This window comes from Equus caballus, chromosome 29 (assembly GCF_041296265.1).
Source record: "Equus caballus isolate H_3958 breed thoroughbred chromosome 29, TB-T2T, whole genome shotgun sequence".
In the NCBI taxonomy this organism is placed as follows: Eukaryota; Metazoa; Chordata; class Mammalia; order Perissodactyla; family Equidae; genus Equus; species Equus caballus.
This window is the reverse complement of record NC_091712.1, coordinates 14,685,349-14,698,079: the sequence shown is the minus strand read 5'-3', so window position 1 is coordinate 14,698,079 and position 12,731 is coordinate 14,685,349. Positions and strand designations below refer to the sequence as shown.

Here is a 12,731-nt window from a genome sequence, read left to right as displayed (position 1 = left end):
TTAATCCGTCCTGCCACTCTGTGTCTTTTGATTGGAGAATTCAATCCATTTACATTTAGAGTGATTATTTATATATGAGGGCTTAATGCTGCCCTTTTATTACTCATTTTCCAGTTGTTCTGTGTTTCACTTGTTTCTTGTCCCATGTATTTTGGACTGCCAATTCAGTTTGGTAGTTCTCTATGATGGTTTTCTCAGTTTTCTCTTTATTTATCATTTGTGTCTCTGTTCTGATTATTTGTTTAGTGGTTACCATGAGGTTTGTATAAAAAATCTCATAGATGGAGATGGTCCATTTTCTGATAGCCTCTTATTTCCTTATTCTATCCCTTTCTTCTTCCCTAAGTTGTTTTTGTCACAGCTTATTCCATTTTGTAACGTGAGTTTGTGGTTAAAATGAAGTGATTATTGTTATTCTTGATGTTTTCCTTCCCTTTATCTTTAATGTTATAATTAAGTGTTTGCTAACCTGTTCTGATAGAGAGCTGTAATTTTCTTATTTTGTCTGCCTATTTATCTCCTTGCTCAAGGCTTTGTAAACCCTTTCTTTTTTTTCAGGTATGATGGCCTTCTTGATCATTTCTTGTGTGGAGGGTGTCTTGTGGCAATGAACTCCCTCAGTTTTTGTTTTTCTGGGAAAGTTTTATTTCTCCATCATATCTGAAGGCTGTTTTTGCTGGATAGAGAATTCTTGGCTGAAAGTTTCTTTCAGAATTTGCATATATCATTTCACTCTCTCTTAGCCTTTAAGGTTTCTGCTGAGAAATCCACTGAAAGTCTGATAGGGGTTCCTTTGTAAGTTATTTTCTTCTGCCTTACTACCTTAATATTTTTCTTTGTTATTGACTTTTGCCAGTTTTACTACTATATGCCTTTGAGAAGGTCTTTTTACACTGATACAATTAGGAGCTCTATTAGCTGCTTTTACTTGTATTTCCAGCTCCTCCCCCAGGTTTGGGAAGTTCCCCGCTATTATTTCTTTGAACATGCTTTCTGCTGCATTCTCTCTCTCTTCTCCCTCTTGAATACCTAAAATCTTTATGTTGCATTTCCTAATTGAGTTGGCTATTTGTCGGAGAATTTCTTCATTTCTTTTTAGTCTTAGTTCTCTCTCTTCATCCATCTGAAGCATTTCTATATTTCTGCCCTCCAGACAGCTGATTCTCTCCTCCATAATATTAGGTCTGTTATTCAAAGAGTCTAGATTTTTCTTTATCTCAACCATTGTGTTTTTCATCTCCAACATTTCTGGTTGGTTTTTCTTTATAATTTCAACCTGTTTTGTGAAGAATTCTCTGTTTACTAATTTTGCTCCTGATTTAATTGAACTATCTATATTTCTTGTAACTCACTGAGGTGTTTTTTTTTTTTTTTTTTAAAGATTTTATTGTTTTCCTTTTTCTCCCCAAAGCACCCCGGTACATAGTTGTATAGTCTTCACTGTGGGTCCTTCTGGTTGTGGCATGTGGGACGCTGCCTCAGCGTGGTTTGATGAGCAGTGCCATGTCCGCGCCCAGGATTCGAACCGATGAAACACTGGGCTGCCTGCAGCGGAGTGCACGAACTTAACCACTCGGCCACGGGGCCAGCCCCTTTTTTTTTTTTTTAAAGATTTTATTGCACTGAGGTTTTTTTATGACACATGTTTTGAAGTCTCTGTCATTTATATTATAAATTTCTGTGCCTTCAGGATTGATTTCTGGGTGCTTGTCATTTTCCTTCTGGTCTGGAGTATTAATATATTTCTTCATACTGTTTGATGGCGTGTATTTGTACCTTTGCATAGTGATAGTATCTGGTCACAGATTCCACCTGCTGCCACTAGGGGGCAGGTCAGCAGCTGTATATTCTGAGCCCACTGTGATCCCTGGTGTCTGTACCCATCCTTAGAATCTATTCTGATAGGGCCTGTCTGTGATCGCCAACTAGCTAGCTCACTCACAGCTGCTGCTTTTCTAACGTATGCATGGGTGCTCTGGTGGGGGTCCCTTGCTCTAGCTGACCCGCTGAGCTGGAGTATCAGGCAGGGGGAGGGGCACTTTCTTTGTGTGTGATCCTGGGGGTGTTCCCTCTCTGCCCTCACTCTCTGCTCTCCTGGGGTACTGGCTTGATGAAGACACCCCGCAATAGCTTAGCCATCTCTGTGTGCAGCTTTTCCATGGGCTATGAGGGAATTTTGAGAGTGATTATGTTCCCACAGAGAGCCACCCCTCACCCCTCTTTTCTCAGAGCTGTGCATGGTCGTGCACCCTGGGTTGCTGCTGCTTGGGAGCAAGAGGAGATCCATTTACCTCCTTCCACTGCCTCCCAGGGGCGTCCAGCATCCCTACCTTCAGACGTATGGCTGTGTGGGTCTCTCAGATATCTCTTGTGCTGTGTGAATGTCCTCTATTAGTTTATGAATGTCCTTTTCATTGTATCTTAGGGGGGAGAGTCTAAGGGTAGAGCTCACTCCATCATGATGCTCATGTCACTCTCCCTCAACGTTAATGTTTTTAATTCCTTTTTTGTACTTTCTTTTAATTTATTGTTCTTTTTTAATTTTTAAAAATGAATTCTGTGTTTTATATCTTTGGTTTTTATTCTTTAACATTGAAGACATTTAATGTTATAATTTTTCTTCAGAATGTAACTTTATCTCCTTTATATTTTGAAACAAAGTGTTCTAGAATCTGTAATTCTTATTTTTATTTCTTTTTTGATCCAAAGGTTATTTTGGAGGATATCTTTCTTTCTTTCTTTTTAAATTTACATTTGGTAAAATTCAATCTTTTTCATGTGCATTTATATACATTTTGGCAGATGTCATCTAACGACCACCACAATGGAGATACCGAATGTTCCATCAGACACTCCCCTGGCCCCAGGTAATTTCTTTGTGTTGCCATTTGTAGTCAAACCCTCCACTAAGTCTTAACCCCTGGCAATCACTGTTCTGTTCTCCATCCGTATAGTTTTGCCTTTCCAGAATATCATATAATGGAATCATATAGTGTCTAGCCTTTGAGTCTGGTTTCTTTCATTTAACATAATGTGTTGGAGGTTCACCAACATGCGCGTGTATCAATAGTTCCTTTCTTGTTATTGATAACTAGTACTCCAGGGTCTGGATGTACCAGTTTGTTTATCCATTCAGCAGTTGATAGACATTTGGGTTGCTTCCAGGTTTTGGCGATTATTAATAAAGCTGCTAGAAATATTCCCATAGAGGTTTGTGTGTGAACACAGTATTCATTTCACTTAGGTAAACACCCAGAAGTGGGATTGTTGGGTCATATGGTAAGTGTATGTTTAACTTTATAAGAAACTGCCAAGCAGTTTTCTACAGTATCTGTACCATGTTGCATTCCCACCAGCAATATACAAGAGTTCCAGTAGCTCCACATCCTCACTGGCGCCTCATAATAGTAGATCATTATGGTGGAGAATGTTTCTTAATTTTCAAGTTTTAAAGATTATTTTGGTCATCTTTGTATTATCTCCTTTTATTGTCTATTATCTATCTAATTGAATTGCTGTGATTAAATAATATAGCCAGTAAAATCTCTACTTTTTTAAATTAAGGCTTTCTCTGTCACTGGTCTTTTTCATATATATTTAACTTTTTATTGAGATATATTTTACAAACCATAAAATTCATCATTTTAAAGTATATAATTAATGGTTCAACTTACAATTTTTTGACTTTATGATGGTGCAGAATCAATCCAAAATCAGTAGAAACTGTCCTTGGAATTTTGAATTGGGATCTCCTCCTGGGCCATCGCTCTGTGGTCTGGTCCTCCCCCGTGATGCTGGACAGTGGCAGTGAGCACAACTCCCTGTCAGCCCCGTGATCATGAGGGTGAACAACCGACACACTGACAACCATTCTGTACCCATCCAACCATTCTGTTTGTCGCTTTCAGTACACTATTTAGTAAATCCCATAAGATACGCAACACTTTATTATAAAATACGCTTCATGTTGGATGATTTTCCCCAACCGTAAGCTAATGTAAGTGTTCTGAGTATGTTCACGTTAGACTAGGCTAAGCTGTGATGCTCAGTAGGTGAGGTGTATTAAGTGCATTTTTGACATGATATCTTCAGCTTACAATGGGTTTATCAGGATGTAACCCCATCGTAAGTCAAGAAAGATCTGTATGTTCACTTTGTTGTACATCTACTGCCCCTGTGAAGATTTTTATCACTCCAAAAGGAAACTCCATACCCATTAGTGGTCACTCCACATTCCTCCCCCTCCCCAGCTTAGGGCACCATTTATCTACTTTCCGTCTCTATGGTTATGCCCTTTCTGGACATGTCGCGTAAACTGAATCATACACTGTGTGGTCTTTTGTGACTGTCTTCTCTCACTCAGCTAATGTTTTCAAGGTTCCTCCAGGTTCTATGTAGCATGTGTCAGGATTTCATTCCTTTTTGTGACTGAATATTATTTCATTGTATGGATATACTTCACTTTATTTATCCATTCTTCAGTTGATAGATATTTAGGTTGTTGCCCCTTTTCTTGGTAGTATGAATAATGCTGCTATGAATATTTGTGTACAAGTTTTTCCATGAACATAAGTTTTCAGTTCTCTTGGGTATATACTCAGGAGGGAACTGCTGGATCATACTGTAATTCTATTTTTAAATTCTTGAAGAATTGACAGATTTTCCAGAGCAGCTGCACCATTTTACATTCCCACCAGCAAAGGGTTCCCATTTCTCCACACCTTCACTGATGCTTGTTATTATAGCCATCCTAGCAAGTATGAAGTGGTATCTCATTGTAGTTTTGATTTGCATTTCTCTAATGACTGATGATATTGAGCATCTTTTTCATGCACTTATTGGCCATTCATATATCTTCTTTGGAGAAATGTCTGTTCAAATACTTTGCCCAGTTTTTAATTGGGCTAATAGTCTTTTTATTTTTGAGTTGTAAGAGTTCTTTATATATTCTGGATAGTAGGCCCTTATCAGATATATGATTTATAAATGTTTTTCTCCATTCTGTGGCTTAACTTTTCACTTTCTTGATAGTGTCCTTTGACATACAAAAGTTTTAAAATTTGATGAAATCCAATTTATCTATTTTTTTCTTTGGTTATGGTTACACTTTTGGTGTCCTATCTAAAAAACTATTGCCTAACCCAAGGACATAAAGATTTGTCCCTATGTTTTCTTCTGAGATTTTTATACTCTTAGTTCTTATATTTAGGTCTTTGATCCATTTTGAGTTAACTTTGTAAATGAAGTGAAGTAGGGATCCACATTCATTCTTTTGTATGTGGATATCCAGTTGTCCTAACACCATTTGTTGAGAAGACTATTATTTCTCCATTGAATGATCTTGGCACTCATGTCAAAACAATCGACCATAAAATGGAAGGGTTTATTTCTGGACTCTCAAGTCTATTCTATTGATCTATATGTCTGTCCTTATTCCAGCACCACACTGTCTTAATTACTGTAGGTTTGTAGAACAGCTTAAAATCAGGAAGTATGAGTCACCCAACTTTGTTCTTTTTCAAGATTGTTTTGGTTATTCTGGATCCATATGAATTTAAGGACTGGCTTTTCCACTTCTGAAAAAAAAGAGGCTGTTGAAATTTTGATAGGGATTGTGTTGAGTCTGCAGATTGCTTTGCAGAGTATTGCCATCATAAAAATATTGTCTTCCAATCCATGAACATGAGATGCCTTTCCATTTATTTAGGTATTCTTTTCTTATTTTCACCAATGTAGTTTTCAAAGTACAAATCTTTCACTCCTTGGTTAAATTGTATTATTTTTGATGTTATTGTAAGTGGAATTGTTTTCTTAATTTCATTTTGTAATCGATCTTTTTTAAACCACAGGCATACTCTCACTCCAAAACACACACACACATAGACACACTCTATTTGTCGAATGCAGAGTTCTCTCTCTATAAAACTGCATATCAGGGGGCTGGCCCCGTGGCCGAGTGGTTAAGTTTGCGCACTCCGCTGCAGGCGGCCCAGTGTTTCGTTGGTTCGAATCCTGGGCGCAGACATGGCACTGCTCATCAAGCCATGCTGAGGCGGCGTCCCACATGCCACAACTAGAAGGACCCACAACGAAATATACAACTATGTACCGGGGGGCTTTGGGGAGAAAAAGGAGAAAAATAAAATCTTTAAAAAACAAAAACAAAAACAAAAAAAACTGCATATCAGGCATCATGGTGGAGTGAGATGTTCCCTTTGTCTCTCTCCTCTAAATTACAACCAGTAGGACGTCCGTTAACCAACAATGGACTCTGTGCACTGCACACCAGAAGGCCTGAGAGCCACATATCTGTAAAACTATCTATTAAACTATATTCACGAATTATCTTGTTCAATTTCTCTGTTTTTACTTGCCTTTTTATCTAATAGATTGGCAATTCTGAGAGAGAGACATTAAAATCTCCTATTATAATTGGCACCATGTTGATAATCTTGTGATAAGCTGGGTGATGAAAACATGGAAGTCATTACACTATTCTTTCCTCTTTTATGTATGTTCATAAATTTCCATAAAAAGAAGTTTATTTCCTAAACCTCCAACTACACTCACATTTTACTACATTCTCTGCATTTCTAATCATTTTTGCTTTATGTGTTCAGCTGCTGTAGCATTCGGTGGATAGAGATTTATACCAGTTACATCTTTTTCATAAAGTCTGCCTTTATTACAAGGTTCCTTTCTATATTGTTTTGTATTTTAACCTTAAACACTATTTTGTCTAAGGTTAATATTGCCACTTCTGTTTTTTCCCCCTTGTATTTACCTGGATCACTTTGCCTTTTTCTTTATTTTCATCCTATATTTACTGGTCTGTTTTGAGTGTGCTTCTTATAAACAACATACAGGTTATGAGTTCTGTCTTTTATAATAACAGGGAATGCAGCCTATTCCCGTTTAGTGTAACAGAGGTGACAGAGCACGTGATTTTAATCCTTTCGTACTACTTTGTTTACCACGTATGTGATATTGTTGTTTCCTCTTTCTATTTCCTTGAGTTTGCCCATGTGATCACATTTTCCTTTCTCATCTCTCCTTTCCTTCTTGTTAATTGGGAGATCTGCAGGCAAGTTACTTTCCAGCTGGAAAGATGAATGCTAATGGGCCACTTGAGGACGTCTGGGTACTAACTCTGTGTCCAGCTCTGGCTCCAAAGACGAGGCCTTGATGGCTTCAAATTTGGCTAGAGAACCACGAGATCGTCATGTTTGTATTCATTCCTGAAATAAAAGTATTAGGGTTGTTTGTGTATATTCTTCCTGAACAGAACTGCAAGTCCTAAAAATAAAGTGCTGTGAAGCATCCTAGAATTAAGCCTCTCAGATCAAGCAGGATTCTAGCTGCACTGAAACGCACATCTTCTCTGGTTCTGCGTGGTTTCTTCAATTTGTTAAGTTTCTGTATCCTTGACCAAGGAAATGGAGAATTTCCAGTGTGGGATTTGGGGCGGGGGGAGGGGTGGAGTGAGGATGGGGCAGTTGCGTCCTTCTGTCATTCCTCAGCTGACCTGAGAGATGCAAAGTCCTACTGTAATTTTCTACTCCACGGGTGGTTATCATCCTACACCTAGTACATATCAACTATTTCTCTACTACTAGATGTAAAAACAAAAACAAAATCATAGTACATTTATCTTTCCGGAAATTTTGTTATTCACATGTAAGGTCTTCTGAATCTAACTTTCTAGTATTGTATCTGTTCCTTCAGTATTTTCATCTGTTTATAATTTTGCTCTACGCTTTGAGATTTCTTTTCGCTGAATCTTCTGTGCCACTAATTCAGATCTCAACCATCCTCTGTTTCAATGCATCAATTGAAATTTAAAATACAAAAGTCATGTTTCTTATTTCCACAAAGTACTTTTATGCAGTAATTGAGTCTCTTTGATTTTACCCTGTAGTACTTTTTTGTTCACGTGGCTGAATGTCTCCGGTGACTCTCGCTTTTCCACAGAGGAGCTACTTTCCTTGCTCACTCATGGCCCTATTTACTCCTGGGGTCCAGACCTACTAAGGGGATACTTTTACACTCTCATGAGTAGCGAAAGATCCACAACTGGCTGTCCTGTGGCCGGTGCTCTGGCAGCTGGCAGGTTGACAGGGGACCAGGAAGCTCTGCTGCCCCTGCTCTCCTCAGCTGCAAGACTAGCCCTCTGCAGTCTCAGGCCTAGGGGACCACTGCCTGGGGGATGGGCAAGTGCACAGATTTTCTCCAGCCCAGCTCTCTCTAGATGCAGAGCTCTGGTCATGGCCCGGGGCTCCCCACTGCTGGTCCCACTCCCATCCTGCCCAGAGGAGCATGGTCCTGGGCCTTTCCCCTTGGGCATGGCAGACGGCCTCCCAGCTTCACCTGCCTGCTGACATCAGCTTCTGCTGCATCTAAAAGGGTGCTGGTGGTTGAAAGGGGTGAGGAAAGAAAGCCTGCCATCATCCCATTGGTGTAATCTAGGTACCAGCAACCAAGACGACGTCCAAGAAGGGACTTATTCTTTGGCTGCAGAGAGAAGAGAGAAATATTTAGAGCAGTATTTATTATTGGTGCCTGTGGAGACTGAGTCTATGGGCAAGCAAACATTATTTACCAAACACTTAAAATAGTATGTCAGGCCTATTGCTAGGTACTTCAGATAAGTTCTCTCACTTAATCCTCACAACAACTGTGTAGTTATTGTTCATTGAGAGATATTGTTATTGAGAGAGAGCTATTAAGGCTCCCGGAATTATTCAACATCTTCAGAATGTCAGAAGTTCACCCTTGAGCAATGGACAGAAGAGCAGCCTTCCTGACAAGCTGGGCTGCACAGCTTTAATCCTGCAGCCTGCACGCACACACACACACACACACACACCCCAGTTGCCATGACGTGACAAAATGCTGCCACCCTAGTTAGGGGGACAAAACTTCATGCCTCAAAAGAGTAAAAACTCAGCCCAGTATTTGAATGTGTAAGTCACTGAAAAAGATTGCTTCCATTTTCCAGAACTTAAACCAGCAGAGGGAGACAGATCCCCAGCAGAGCACAGTGGAAAACGTTTTCCAATTTCCTGCGTCCTCCCGGTGTCCCTGCCTTCTCCACGGTCTCCTGGGCTGATCTTGCCGCTTCCAGAGCCCTTCCTACTGTCTCCCTCCAACCGAAGCTTAGATTCGTGAGCTGACTCCTTCGGGCACACAGGGTAGCTTGCTGGCTCATCTGGCGGAAGAGAGGAGGCCTTCTGAACGCAAGCCCTCCCGGGAAACCGGTTCGCACGTAACAAGGAACTTGGATGCTGAAACCCAGAGTCTTGAAGAGAGAATTGTAGACACTGAGGCAGAGGAGATGTTTGGAAGGGGCTTTCGGTCTGAGACTTTTCCAGATCCCTCAGCTCACAGCGGCACAGAGGCCTGCACCCTGCTTCCGTTCTGAGAGCGCGTTCCCGCTTCCCATGCAACCTCAGCAACCTCAGCCTGTGTCTGGGAAGAAGCTGCCCTCGGCCTCTTCCTTCCAGAAAACAGCAGGCTGTTTTGTTGTTTGGTTGTCTCTCACACGTCCAGTTCCTCCAGAGCTTCCGGACCCCTTTTCCTTGGCTCCCGAAGGGAGCACCTGGAATGTTCACACTCTACCTGGAGAACCGCGCTGTCTCCTCGGGCATTTCTGCTGCACAGGAGAGAAAAAGCTAGTTCATTTAAGCCAAAAACTTAAGTAGGGACTGGATTCAAAAACAAGCCTTTCTCAAAAAAAAACACCTCCTCCTTTGCCTGTGGTTACTAGAGGCAAGTCATGAGCCTCTTTTGCAGATAGCGCTTGAATTATTGGTCTGGTTCTAACAACTGGCACTTTCCAGCAGGACGTTAGGGAGTGAAGTGTGTGCACCATGATAGAAGACGGTTTGGAAGCCACCCTAGACAAGGAGGGCTGAGCCTGCAGGAAGGAAGTTGTGAAGGGTCACCGCCCAGCACGGGACTGCACTTATTCTCTGCCGCTCCAGAGAGCCAAGCGAGAACCAGCAGCTGGTCTTGGGCATGCGGCATAAGGGAAGATGGTGGGGAAGTGGTCCGTGGAGAAGTGGTGCAGCCAGGGGAAACTAGTGCAGCTGGAGTCTGACTCCAGCAAGGGCTTCTTAGCACCCAAAGCCCGGCCTGAGAGAATGTGGTAAACAGCATGATTCGGGCAGCCACTGGCATCGAGTGATCCAACCCAGTGGGTGGGCAAAGCAGCAAGGGATGCTAGGCAGCATTTCAGAAGTCCTTCCTCAAGGGACCATAACAGCTAACGTAGGGAGTGTGGGGGCAGGACGCAACAGGATGAAGGTATGGCCCCAGTACCTAATCACCACCCAAGTTCTGGACAAGGCCCCAGTCACAGGGGGAAGCTGGGGAACAGCACAGAAACTAAGTGAGCAGATCCTTGGTTAAAGCCAACCCCCACAGACTTGGCTAGTGGAATGGGCTGGGGAGGGAGGGAGGAGAAGCATAAGGAGGGCTCGGGTTCGAGGTCACTTCATGGGGCCCAGGATGCACCAGGCCCATGGTGTGCTGGCCGTGGAGGGGTCTGGCAGTGCATGTGGGCCCGTGAATGAGACGTAGTGTGTGGAGTTGAGGAAGAGACAACAAAGCGGGGCTGATGGAGAGGCTACCTGAGGAGATGCGGGTGATGAAGGATCGGGAAAGCTCGTGCAGAGACCAGTGCCCTGCTGGGAGGGGAGCTTTCAGTGTGAGAGGGTTAACCGCTTGGCCTTTAAGGCCCAAGCCAGCTCTAATGCACTGATCCTACGGGGCCCGTGAGACACAAGGCCTGGGAACCACCCTCTCCAGGTGCTCCCTGTCTATACTCAACTGTCCGTCCTCCTCCTTGTTTGGAATCGAGTGTTTCAAGAACAGGTTCCCTTGGCAATCTAGTTAGAATGTTGTCAGGCCAGCTTGTACTCCACCCCAGCATCTCGCAGTCTCTCCAAACTGGGGTCTCTTGGCCTCCCTTGTGGGTGCAGCCCTGTCGCAGCCTCCAGGCTCCGCTCTGCGGCAGCAGGTGCACAGAACAGCAGAGCTAGTTCGGGCTCGTCTGGTGTCCGCTTCTGATGTGTGAACTTGCTCCTGTTTCTGAGACTTGCGGACTCCGCTGGGGTTAACTGGGGATTTGCCTTGCTTCTCATACTCGGATCTGTTATGGAAACCCTGGGCCTTGGCTTGCACATCCCAGGCTCGGTAGCTGGGCCCTGATATCTGCTGACTCCTTTTCCTGATGGCAGCTTCTGCTTGTCCAAACTGCTGAGCGTCCCGTGCCTCCAGTCATCCTGATAGGCTTACCTGCAGCCTACTCCTCAGTACATATATGCTGTTCTGCTGTTCTAGCATCACTGTCGCTGGTGCACCCATCTCCCAGGTTCTGACTGTGTCCCGAAAGTAGAGCCAGCATGTGGGCTGTGAGAGAAAGAGATGAGCAAAGAAAAATTCCAAGGTTTTTGGCTTGGAAAACCGGAAGGAAGGAGTTGCCGACCGAGATGGGCAAGGCTGTAAGTAGAACACGTGTGGGGGATTAGCAGTTCAGTTTTGACTCGCTAAGTCAGAGATGTCCATTAGCCATCCTGGGATGGAGCCTGAGTTGGCCACTGGACATATTCCTCTGGAGTGTGGGGGAGAGGCCTGGACTGGATGTTGTTGTTTTGGACATTGTTGGCACATAGATGGCATTTAAGACATTGCGCTGGGTGAGATCACCAATGGGTTGACATAGATACAAAAAAGAAAAAGTCCGAGACATTCCTGCATTAAAAGATTGGGAAGAAGAGGAGGAACCAACAAAGAAGACCGCTTACTGGAAAGTGCCTGCTTTTTCCAGCAAATAATTAGTAACCATGACCATAGATGACCACAGATGTGCGTTAGGACCTGAGCAGTTTTTCTCTTTGTGTGTTTGTTTATAGCGTGCCTCACTTTACACACAGACAAGACGGCACATACTCACCATCAGCAAAGGTCCTTTTCAATATTTCCTACCGCAGACGGGGGTTGGCTCCACGGCTCCCTCATTTTCTCTCATGTGGGGTCGGCGGTGTGCGTCGGCGGTAAGACGCCGCGGAGGCAGAAGCAGAGACTGTCCCGGGAGCGGTGCGGTGCATAGCGTCACATCGGATGGAATACGCGGTTTAAGAAGAATCTTCCCTCTGCAAACACGCTCGCCGATCACACCTGCGGGGGGCCTGGCTTTCTGTGGTTCACATATTCTTCATCCGGTAAGTGGTGATTTTGCAGGAACTATTTTCTCTCTCTCTTTTTAAGGGAAAATTGGAAAAATTTTTGTGTTCACTTTTATACCAAAGTGTAATCTCCTAATTAAAATATAAAATATGTAAAATTATAAAAAGCCCACAAAAAATTTTAAGCACACCCATTTAAAAACACTTATAAAGGGAGCTGTTTTAGTTTTCCAGGAGTGTCATAGCAAAATACCATAAACTTGATGGCTTAAAACAACAAAACTTACTCCCTCGCAGTTCGGGAGGCTGGAAGTCCATGGCCAAGGCGTGGGCAGGGCCGCTTTCCCCTCAAGGCTCTAGAGCAGGGCCCTTCCCTGCCTCTTCCCGGTTGCTGGTGGTCGCTGGCAATCCCTGGTTCCCTTGGCTTGTTGGGGCGTCACTCCGATCTCCGCCTCTGCCTTCCTGTGGCCATCCGTCCCATACGTCTGTGTGCAAATTCCCATTTTCTTTTGAGGACACCACACATTGTATCAGGGCCCACTC

At 43.2% G+C, this 12,731-nt stretch overlaps 1 long non-coding RNA gene across 5 annotated transcripts in view; it reads left to right on the top strand.

The window, feature by feature from the left end:
• Positions 1 to 11,741, top strand: part of LOC111771205 (uncharacterized) — a 36,826-nt gene extending 25,085 nt beyond the window's left edge. For all 5 annotated transcript variants that reach the window (XR_011433965.1, XR_011433964.1, XR_011433966.1 and 2 more), the window contains 2 exons: positions 2,803 to 2,867; positions 8,999 to 11,741. This is a non-coding gene — a long non-coding RNA (uncharacterized lncRNA). The remainder of the gene's footprint in view (positions 1 to 2,802; positions 2,868 to 8,998) is intronic.
• Positions 11,742 to 12,731: the final 990 nt, after the last annotated feature.